Source organism: Sus scrofa, chromosome 14, assembly GCF_054392235.1.
Source record: "Sus scrofa isolate SSC_HxYL_T2T_F1_AM1 chromosome 14, Sscrofa_HxYL_maternal_Yorkshire_Landrace_v2.0, whole genome shotgun sequence".
NCBI lineage: Eukaryota > Metazoa > Chordata > Mammalia > Artiodactyla > Suidae > Sus > Sus scrofa.
The window spans coordinates 38,883,482-38,895,871 of record NC_139396.1 but is presented as its reverse complement, the minus strand read 5'-3'; the positions used below and the strand labels follow the sequence as shown (position 1 = coordinate 38,895,871).

Here is a 12,390-nt window from a genome sequence, read left to right as displayed (position 1 = left end):
CAAGCCTTATTTTATTTCCATGATCAGGATAAAGGTACTGTATTTTATCTTTTTAAATTAAAAAGCACACTAAACAATGTGGACTGTACAGGGTAGGTCATGGAAATTGGAAAAATGAAGAGGTTCTTGTGGGATAGGGTGGTCAAAACATCAGGAAAAGAGATGGAAATTAAATTAGGCCTTGAAAGATGGCTAGAAGAAAAAAAGACATTCTGAGGGTAAGGAAAGAGAGCTAAGCAAAAAAAGAGGAGATGCCTATTTTAAAGGTTGGAGTGGATTGGCATCAGGACGTCATGACCAGCAGGAGACAGATGGATGTCATAAACTAGCAAGAAAAGAGAAATGACACTTATGCTCCACCCATTGTTTTAAGCACAGCTAATGCTGAATATCAAATCCTGTAGTGGGTAGCATACCAAAGTGAGATGTCATGTGTCATTCTGCAAATTTCTGTGTGACCCGGAGGTCACACGTGATTGTAATAGATATTCTCGTCAGTTCACTGTCTCTGAGAAAGAATCTGAGGATATACACAATCAGCACACATCTGTTTCAAATATGTCATTTTCACGAAGTCTAGTTACCAATGAAATACACGTCACTGAACATATATTATGTTCTGGCATCCTTTGAATGTGTTTGTTTGGGGAGCTGGTAGAGAGGGTTTCTACAGGGCATTAACATGAAGATATTATCAGTAATAAAGAAAACTTTAAGCATTCAAATGAGTCTTTGCTGATGAGCCCAGCGAGAAGCAAACACAATGGACACTTTCAAACGCTGCAGAATCTGTACATTATTTTTCTGAAGATTTTTTAAATAGCTTATCAGACAAAAAAACCAATGATTACAATTGCAAAACAAATGTGAATCGAAGACCCTTATTTACTACTACTGATGCTGTATGGCCTTTTTATGGTAAGAGGTCAACATTCTGCTAAAAATACCTTCTGTTAATTCCTACAGGATCTTAGCTGTGTTCCCCCAGAAAGGGGTGCCAACTCTTAACAAGGCACCTGTTTCATTTTCCTTTAAAAATGTCAAGAAAGAGAAGTGCCAAAATTAGAACTTCTTACACTGAGGAAAAAGAATATGAATTCTCATTATAACAGAAACTCGAAAATATTGTGTAGGATAAATGATATATTAGTAAAGAGGGAGGCTGTCTTTGAACTCACCTCTGCATTTGAAATTCTAATGATTCAAGAGTATTATTTGTCTGCTTCTCTGTACTCACTCTGTCCTGCACAAATAATTTTGTCTGCTCAGATTTGAGGAGTTTACACACACATAAGACCTATAAATGCTTTCTTTGAATCATACATGAAACATTTTCACCTCTCCCGTGAAGTATAAAATAATGCTTCACATGAACAATAGTTTGTTCCCTCTTGTAGGGTGGAAGAATAATAAAGAAATCAGAATAGTAGTAACCAGGGTATAAAGGATCTAAAATGTATTTATTCTACTTGTTCATTTGTAAATAGACAGTCATATATTTCAGAGTATACTGCTTTTCAACCCAACAAGAGAAGAGATAAATATCACCAACTTCTGGAGTAGCTCCGATTAGACCTCTAGCCTGGGAAACTCCATACCACAGGTGCGGCCCTAAAAAGACAAAAGACAAAAAATATCACCAACTACTTATAAGTCTGACTTGTCTTAAGTTACTCAAGTGGCATAATTATCATTAATTAAGGTATTTTCTTAGATCACCTTCATGTTGAATTTTCCAGAGTCTTATATGGGAATTTATATTAACTGTGCTTTCATTTATGTGTCTATATTCTTGATTGGTGTGGGGAGTTATTGTGTTATTTAATAACATTTATTAACATAAATTAGGACTAACATGGTTGGCAGAAATCCAAACACAGCAGAAATTTCCTTAATGTGTTTATATAAGACATCCCCAAGTAGCCTTGCTGTAAGGTCTTACATCCTGAAGACATAATTTTATATTTTAGACAATTGTTTAATGTCACAAGAGACTAAGATTTGTTTTCCTCTGAGAGTTCATATTTGAATGACAAAATCTCTGCAAACATACAATTATGCCATCTCTGACACAGGTGCTTAGAGCACTGCTTGATTTCCTCTTTGCTGACTTGACAGCCCTCCATTGCTTCCAGTCATTAGCCTTGGCACAATTTGATTTGTAGGCGCATGAAAATGGTTTCACTGCCATTTACATTTTAAAACACTGAATTGCCATAAATGGAAAAATTATTAATGTGGGTCTATTCAATTAGTTCAAAGAGATAAAGACAATAGTGATTTGCTAATATGTTACAGATAAAAAGTAAATTTAAAATGTATATATATATATATGCTGCTTTTAGCAGTGGGATGCAGTGTTTTTCATCTCCAAATAGACCATAACTTGAACCTTTAATTCTATCAAGAAAAACTGTTTACTTCTAAACATCTCCAATGACTAATGCCTCTTTTCTTTTATCCTCCCCTTTCTACCTCCAAATTTGGTGCATATTATGATGTCAGGTACTCTCTAAATAAATGCATGCTTATCCATGTACATGCGTACATGGGTATCTCTGGGTGATTGGGAGATGATGGGTAATTTTTATTTTCTATTTTGTGCTTTGACTTTTCTCAGTATTCTGCAATGGCTATGGTTTGCTTTTATATTTGAAATTACAAATATACTGAATATGCACGTTAAAAAGAAAATGAAGCAAATGGGAAATCAGGTAGATAATTAAGAGTGAAGAGAAAATCAGCAATATCCATTCATTTATCTATAATTTCAGCATCTGCACCTTTGTTGGCATTATGTTAATCCAGATATTTTTAGTGTGTGTTCCTCCATTTCCATGCGTATATATAGAATATTTTATATCAGCATTGAGATTATAAGGTACATATTGATTTACAAAGTGCTTTTACCTAGTAATATGTCATGACACATTTACCCCTTTTACTAAATATTATTTCATATATGCCAAAGTCTCTCATTTCAGTAAAAAGCACCATCATCTCATATATAAGCAACAAGGACATATTGTATAGCACAGGTAATTATAGCCATCTTCATGTAATAATTCATAATATAATATAATCTGTAAAAATCCTGAATCATGATGCTCTATACCTGAATGTAATATAATCTTGTAAATCAACTATGCTTTAATTAAAAAAGCACCATCATCTCCATGACTTTTCAACCCTAAATCTAAGAATTACTCTTTTTCTTTCCCCCCAGCTTTATTGAGATATGATTGACATATAACATCCTATAAGGTTTTTTTTTTTTCTTTTTTTACTGCCACTCCTGTGGCATATTTAAGTTCCTGGGCCAGGGGTCAAATTGGAGTTGCAGCTGCAGACCTACACCACAGCCACAGCAACACAGGATCGAGCAACATCTGAGACCTATGCCACAGCAACACCAGATACTTAACACACTGAGCAAAGCCAGGGATTGAACCCTTATCCTCACAGAGATGACATTTGGTCCTTAACCTCCCGAGCCACAACAATAACTCCCAAAGATTTTTTTTTATAAGAACAATTTTATTTTTAGATGTGAAGTCATTTCAATAATCAGATCAAATATACAATATGAAAAAAGAACTGCAAAATCTACATACATTATTCATTGAAATTGTGGATATAAGTAATTAATTAAGAAAATATTATTAGGGAATTCCCGTTGTGGTGCAGCGGTTAATGAATCCGACTAGGAACCATGAGATTGTAGGTTCGATCCCTGCCCTTGTGCAGTGGGTTAACGATCCCGCGTTGCTGTGAGCTGTGGTGTAGGTTGCAGACGCAGCTCGGATCCATGTTGCTGTGGCTCTGGCGTAGGCTGGCAGCTACAGCTCCGATTTGACCCCTAGCCTGGGAACTTCCATATGCTGCGGGAGTGGCCCAAGAAATGGCAAAAAGATAAAAAAAAAAAAAAGAAAATATTATTAAAGTTATAATTTTTCTCTCCAAATTTAACCAAAAACTGGTTATGAGTAAAGTAACAGTCTCCATACTAACCTCCTTATTCATATTTTGAATCAATTCTGTGTTTGTCAATACATTTTTTTTGTATTTATTTATTCATTTATTTTTGCTTTTTAGGGCCACACCCACATCATATGGAAATACTCAGGCTAGGAGTTGAATCAAACTACAGTTATGGTCCTACACCACAGCCATAGCAATGCAGGATCCAAGCTGCATCTGTGACCTTTACCACAACTCATAGCAGCGCTGGATCCCTGACCCACTAAGTGAGGCCAGGGATCGAACCCACATCCTCATGGATACTGGTCAGATTTGTTACTGCTGCACCACAACAGGAACTCCTGTCAATACATTTTTAATTTTATTTTTAAATTGGGGTGTAGTTGATTTACAATATCATATTAATTTCAAGTGATTCACAACAGCATAGTGAGTCACAAATTTTAAAAGATACTCTATTTATATTTATTATAAAAATATTGGCTATATTCCCTGTGCTTTACAATATATCCTTATAGCTTATTTTATACATTATAGTTTGTACCTCTTAATTTCCTACCCCTACTTTACCTTCCCTTCCCTCTTCTCACAGGTAACCACTAGTTTGTTCTGTGTATCTCTGAGCCTCTTCTTTTTTTATTATAGTCCCTAGTTTGTTTAATTTTTAGATTCTACATATAAGTGGTGATATCATATAGCCTTTGTCATTCTCTGACATATTTCACTAAGCATAATACCCCCTGGATCCATCCATGTTGTTACAAAGGGCAAATTTCATTCTTTTTATAGCTGAGTAATATTCCATTGTATATGTATGGAATCTTCTTTGTACCTTCATCTATTGATGGAAACTTAACATTGTTTCTATAACTTGGCTATTGTAAATAATGTTGCTATGGAGTGCATGTACCATTTCAATTTAGTATTTTCATTTTCTTTGGATATTTACACAGGCATTTTTCACAGATCTACAACAAACAACCATAGAACTTGTAGGGAAACACAAAAACCTCAAATAACCACTCTTCCCAATTTTCTGACTTCAGATGATATTACAAAGTTGCATTAATTAAAACAGCAGGGTACTGCCACAAAAACAGACACATAGATCAATGGAAGTGACTAGAAAGTCCAGAAATGAACCCACTCATTTATGGCCAATTTTTCTATGATAAAGGACATAAGAATATACAATGGAGAAAAGATGGTCTCTTCAGTAATTGCTGCTGAAAACTGGACAGTGGCATATAAAGAATGAAAATAGAACACTTTTTTACACCATGAATAAAATTTTAAATTCAAAATGGATAAAAAACCTGTCAGACCAGAAACCTTAAAAAAAGCATAGGCAGGACACTTGTTGACATAAACTGTAACAATATTGTTTGTATCTATTTCCTGAGGCAAAGGAAACAAAAAGGTAAATAAACAAAGGGGACCTAAATAAAAGCTTTTGCACAGCAAAGGAAACCACTGACAAAATGGTAAGACAGCCTACTGAATGAGAGAAAATATTTTTAAATGATGCGACTTATAAAGTGTTGATATCCAAAATACATAAACAGCTCATACAACTCAATATCAAAAAAAAAAAAAAAATCCCAAATAGTTTGGTTAAAAAATGGGAAGAAGGGAGTTCCTGTTGTGGCTCAATGGTAATGAACCTGAGTAATACCCATAAGAATATGGGTTCAGGAGTTCCCGTCGTGGCTCAGTGGTTAACGAATCCGACTAGGAACCATGAGGTTGCGGGTTCGGTCCCTGCCCTTGCTCAGTGGGTTAACGATCCGGCGTTGCCGTGAGCTGTGGTGTAGGTTGCAGACATGGCTCGGATCCCGCATTGCTGTGGCTCTGGCGTAGGCCAGTGGCTACAGCTCCGATTCAACCCCTAGCCTGGGAACCTCCATATGCTGCGGGAGTGGCCCAAAGAAATAGCAAAAAGACAAAAAAAAAAAAAAATGTGGGTTCAATCCCTGGCCTTGCTTGGTGGGTTAAGGATCTGATGTTGCCACAAGCTGTGGTGTAGGTCACAAAGGTGACTTGGATCTGGTATTGCTGTGGCTCTGGTGTAGACTGGAAACTATGCCCTAGCCTGGGAACTTCCATATGCCATGGGTGTAGCACTTAAAAAATGGGCAGAAGACCTAAACAGACATTTTCCCAAAGACCATGTACAGATGGCCAACAGGCTCATGGAAAGATACTCATCATCACTAATCATCAGAGAAATGCAAATTAAAACAACAATAAAATATCACTTCACACCTGTCAGCATGGCTATCATCAAAACACCCCAAATAACAAATCTTGGCAAAGATGTGGAGAAAAGAGACTCCTCCTACACACTTGGGGAGAAGGTAAATTGGTCCAGCCACCATGAAAACATTATGGAGGAGCCCCAAAAAACTAAAAATAGAGATACCATATGCTTAAGAGTTACTCTTGTTTTCATGCTTTCTTCTACTGTTTCTCTTGCAAATTCATCAGAAATGACTCGCATCTCTACCTCTGCTTATGAATCTCTCCATTTCTCTTCCTTTTCACTAGTCCAAACCTCCTCCCAAGTCCAAACCCCCCTCATTGTTCATCCGAACTTGTAGAGCAGCTTCCTAATGCGTCTCACATAGTTTACTTTGCTTCTGCAATCCATTATCCCCATGGTAACCAGAGAGAGGTTTTTGAATCAAAAATCTCATGATGTCATTCCCTCACTTAAATCCTTCCAATAAGCATGAAAATGGTATAAATGTGTATAAAACCAAAACTTCTTATCATGGCTTAAAAAGTCCTACAAAATCTGGCCCTGCCACCTCTCTGATCTCCCATTACCATTCCCTCTCCTCACCCCAGGCCACCAAATTCTAGCCACATTGACCAGCTTTATTTTCTCAAATAAAGAAAATAAAGCAGTCTGGGGTCTTTGCACTAGCTATTTTCTCTATCTAGACTATTTCCCCTCAATCCTCTCATCTGGTTCCATCTTGTCATTTAGCTTGTAGGCAGAATGTCTTGGTCACATTAATTCTCTGCAGAGCTCTTATTATCACCTGATACCTTTCTAGTTGGCATTAATGGATAGGTTGATTTTGATTGATTGATTGATTCTCTCCCCATACTGGGATTTAAACTTTGTGAAAGCACTGCCTTATGTGCTTCATTTGCCTCTATATTCTCCAGGGAAATTCGCTGTTCTCCTGCTAAAGTTGAGAAAGCATTCTCAAGCTCACTCTGTTCTGCTGTGCTGCAAAATGTGAAAGTTTTGTTTTTCTTAATGCAAATTAGCTCACTTGTGATTGGTCAATAGGAAAATGATGTCAGCATGTGGAAGTGTCTGTTTAGCCATATTTCCACCCAGGAGATTAATATTTTCATTGAGTTGGGCAAGTTTTCTCAAAATTCAAAGAAAGCCTGGCCAACATAGGAAGTCCTTAATTAAAAAATGTCCATGGAGTTCCCATTGTAGATCTATGGTTACAAAACTGATTAGTAACCATGAGATCATAGGTTGGATCCCTGGCCTCACTCAGTGAGTTAAGGATCTGGTGCTGCCATGAGCTGTGGTGTAGGTCACAGATACAGCTCAGATCTGGCATTGCTGTGGCCCTGGTATAGACCAGCAGCTGCAGCTCCAGTTCAGCCCTTAGCCTGGGAACTTCCATATGCTGTGAGTGCAGCTCCAAAAAGCCAAAAATCCCCAAAACAAAACAAAAAAACCTTACAAAAATCATTCTCCATTATTACAAGAGAGCAGGTGAAGCAGCTATAAATGTATTCTTGTCCCTTCCTCCAACCTTAAAAAAGCAATTGTTGAAAAAAATCCATGCTCTTTTTCAGATTTTAATTTCCATGAAATTTGTCTTTATTACTGTGTCTCTGTGAATATATAACTTGAAAAAGGAAGTATGAGTCTTGAGATTTTAAGTTGACCAAGAACTGGTGTCAAGAACCTTCTATGTGCCAGGGCAGTGGTGATTTAGCTGTGGCAGCACTTTTATTAGGAATGTTATTCTTTTATTAGTACCAGGTTACAAAATTCCACAGATTTTGAGTGATCTTTCATAGCCTTATTTTCTCCAATTGTTTTGTTGAGTAGTTTTGTAGAAAAAAAAATAGTTTTGGTAACCTCTGGCTTTATAGCAGAAATACTTGATGCTTACTAGTGTTCATTTGTAAGATGTTTGATGTTCTGTATAGGAACATGGAAAGAAAAGTAAGAAAACAGAAAATTACCTCTTTCCTATCTGCCATTCAGCCTAAAAGATAATTGAGCAGAAAGCCTTCTCTTCTAGACATTACTATGTACTAATTTATACATAATGCAATATGAATTTTAACCTATTATGTATTAGTAATATATGTACTAGTGATGTCCTAATATGAAATATATTTATACAGTTTATAAATCATCCATTCATATATTTATTTATTCAATGAATTTTCACTGATCACCTACCCAGATCCAGATCCTGGGCAAAATTCTCAGTATTTTTTTGTGAATAAAGCAATTTCTACCTTTAAGAAGCTTTAGAGCTAAAACCTTAAAAATCATTTTAGCCCTGAATTAATGTATATTCTTTGCTTCAAGACTATACTAGACAAGGGAGTTCCTGTTGTGGCTCAGCAGGTTAAGAACCTGACTAGTATCCATGAGGATGCAGGTTTGATCTCTGGCCTTACTCAGTGGGTTAAAGATCTGTTGTTGCCACAAGCTATGGCATAGGTTGTAGGTCACAGATGTGGCTTGGATCTGGTGTTGCTGTGGCTGGGGGTAGGGCACAACTGCAGCTCTGATTCAACCTCTAGTCTAAGGATTTTCATATGCCACAGATGTGGCCCTATAAAAGAAAAAAAAAAAGAGTATACTGGACAAAACATATTTTTTAATGTCTTAACATTGAAAGACATATGTCTTTCATATGTCTTTTAACTTAATTTGTAGGCACTTAGGATTTTTTTTTTTCAAAAAGTTTAATTTGACACTACGCCTAAAATTATTTGTGATGCCACAAGCAAAATTTGCCTTCTTTTTGTATTGTTGTGTTTAGGAACTCTGCCTTTAATCCAAGTATTATTCTTTGGTAGGTTGTTATGTTTTCTCATTGAATTCCAGAGGTCCACACAAATATGTTTAGGTGTGGATACAGTTTTATTTATTATTCTTGAGACTAACTTGTGTCCCTGAATCTGAGGAATATATTTTTTAAACAATTTTGGAACATCCTTGTATATTATCACTTCAAATATTTTCCATCATCTTCCTTCTGGAAATATAATTTATGTATTTATATATATTTATATTTATATATGTAATATGTATAGATATAGCTTATAAATAGAATTATAAGCTGTGTGAAATCTGCTTCTTAATTCATCTACTTAAATTCAAGTATCAATGAGAATTTCTAGAAGGTCCATTTTTTTCAATATTCATTATCATGTATAGTGTTTCTTCTTTCTCACATTGAAATTCTTTAGTTAAATGACTAATAATATTAATTTTTAGAATTTTGCAATTTCTGTTGAATAATTCTCTTAACTGAATTTCTTTGGAGTCTTGTCCTTTTGTGTATGTGTGTTCATAGCTTCTACTCTGGTAAGTGTTTCTTCATGTGGTTTGTAATTTGGGGTCGTGACCACCTATTTAGTGGAGCTTTACCTGTGAGAATCCTATGAAATTTGGGCTGAGACTATATCCCTCCAGAACAATTTTACTTTTGCTTCTGCAGGGTAGCCAAGGAGAAGCAGTGTTAAGGCATTTCATGTTAACTTCTTGGCTTGTTTTTCCCAGTCCACATAGGATAGAGAATTGTGCACCTAGGTAAGAGAGAAAAAGAGGAATTCTGGGAATTTGAAATCTCAGGGAAGACATTTTTTTGGCAGCCATATCCAAAACTAAGCCCAAATAACATCCTTGCTGTTCTCGTGTGATTTGGAAATAGTTTTTTTCCTCCTCTTCACTCTTTTTCACAGGCTTTGGCCCTACCTGGACTGCAGTTTCATGCAAAGGTCTTATTTTCACTTCTGTCCTTTCTTGAGCCCAAGGTCTCACCTGCTGTTCAAAAATCCACATCTTACCTCACCACCACACTGGGAGTGGAAGAAGCTTAGCTATCTGCTTCTCAGTTCTCTCTTTTTGTGTCCCTTAGAATTTCTATGACAGTAAATCTCAGCTGTACATTTAAAAAATGTTTATATACCATATCCAGCATTTATATATTAATAGATTTTAATAGAACAGTCTCATGTTATCTAGCCTAGCATAAGGTTCCTCATCACTTATACAGGGTAAAATTCCTTTATCCTAAGTAATGATTATAATATAAATAATACATCTGTATATGAGGTTTATCCCAGGCAACCACTGGAGGTCCTGGCCATCACAAACACTTTTCTTTTTTCCTGAAAATTCTGCATGGTTTTCTTATGTCTCATCAGATTTATAGAGTGCAATCAGAAAACAGAAAAGAAGGTTGCAACTCATTATCATATCCCATGCAGATACAATGATGAAACAAGAGTCACACCAAAAGTGATATGGTTACCGGTGACAATTCCTGTTTACTGCTCCTTGAAAACAGGGAACTGCCACTTTTAACGGCCCAGCAAACAAGGAGTTATCTTAATACATTGCTGGTCTCAAGAGGTGTTTCACCTCTTTATTTAGTAATAAACGAGAAGAGAGTGGTCACATAAACTGGATTTTGAGGAATAGCAAGTCTGGAATTAGTTATCACCCAGTTGAACATGGAAGCAAGCAAGAGAGCTGTTACAAACAGAAGATGAAGCAACAGATGAGGAATCTGGCAATCAATGCTCCATTTTTTTTGTTTCTTACTTTCCGAATAACCAATTTGTAGGAGGAGTGAAGCTTGTGATAGGCACTCCCAAGTGAGCCAATTTACCTGAGAGCAGGTGGAATCAGAACAAATAGAGTTAACTATTAACATGGGTTTGTCAGAGTACAGCCTCCATGAACTATTTATTAAAGACTGAACATGTACAAGGCAGCACTGCTTTCAGAAAGCTGAAGCGTCTTCAGACAGGCCTGTCACACTCGGCTGATCTAAGACTAAAACAGAAAGTTCCTAATGTCACAAATCAGACATTTTATAAATTCAGAATTGGTGGAACTCCTTCTAAAGGAAGATGCTCCATATTTTTCTCCAAATTTCAAGTGCCAGATACAAAGACATAGTTTTCACAAATCATTGTAATCACATAGAAAAGTAGATAAAAGTGTTGGAGGAAAATAGGAAAGTTTGCAGTCCAGCTATGGCTCAGAAGGTTAAGAACCCAACATAGTGCCCCTGAGAATACAGGTTTGATCCCTGGTCTTGCTCAGTAGATTAAAGATCTGACATTGCCACAAGCTGCAGTGTAGGTTGCAGATATGGCTTGGATCTGGCATTGCTGTGGATGTGATATAGGCTGCCAGCTGCAGCTCCAATTTGACCCCTAGCTTGGGAACTTCCATATCCTGCAGATGTAACCGTAAAAAGAAAAAAAAAAAAAAGGAAAGTTTGCCTTCTTTTAGAGTGTTTAAATAATAAACATTATAAAGGAGATCAAAACTTGATATGTTTATCACTTCCGCTCTAGACAAGAGAATATTAAGGTACATTAGAAACTGTGTTTTGACTTCTAGCTTGAAATAGAAGGGAAAAAGTTTTAACTTCTACAGCGAGGTAGGACTTGTATATTCTTTCATATTGCTTCCTTCCCTAAAATGTCTCTCCTGTTGTTTCTCAGCCATGGCTGCCCTTTAGGATCATTTGGGAGAACTTAAAAAATAAAGGGAAACATTGTGTTTAGCTTCCACCTCAGAACAGTTCAAACAGAATTTCTGAGAGTGGAGCCCAGGCATGGAGAAGATTTTAAATGTGTCCCCAAGTACTTAGCTGTATAGCAGAAATTGAGAGAACATTGCAAATCAACTATGCTTTAATAAAAAAAAAAACAAAAAACAAAAAAACAACACTGAAGGAAGTTCCCATTGTGGCTCTGCGGGTTAAGAATCCAACTAGTATCCATGGGGTGGGTGTTGGATCCCTGGCTTCACTCAGTGGGTTAAGGATCTGGTGCTGCCATGAGCTGTGGTGTAGGTTGCAGATGTGGCTCAGATCCCACATTGCTGTGGCTGTAGCATAGGCTGGCAGCTGTAGCTCCGATTTGACCCCTAGCCCGGGAATTTCCAAATCTGCTGGTGTGGCCCTAAAAAGACACACACACACACAATTTTTAAATGTGCCCCAGGTAATTTTACTGTGTAGTTGGATTAATGACTACAGGGCCCATTGTGGTTGCTGGAAGAGCTGCATGGAGCCTGAGGGGAGCATGTAGGGGTGGGGCCCCCACAATATCTCAACCTGACTGAAGGCTGGGGGTGCTACATGCGACTGGAGAGAGAGG

At 36.9% G+C, this 12,390-nt stretch overlaps 1 protein-coding gene across 20 annotated transcripts in view; it reads left to right on the top strand.

The window, feature by feature from the left end:
• GALNTL6 (polypeptide N-acetylgalactosaminyltransferase like 6) overlaps positions 1 to 12,390 on the top strand; it is a 1,215,026-nt gene that overhangs the window by 436,835 nt on the left and 765,801 nt on the right. The window lies entirely within an intron of this gene.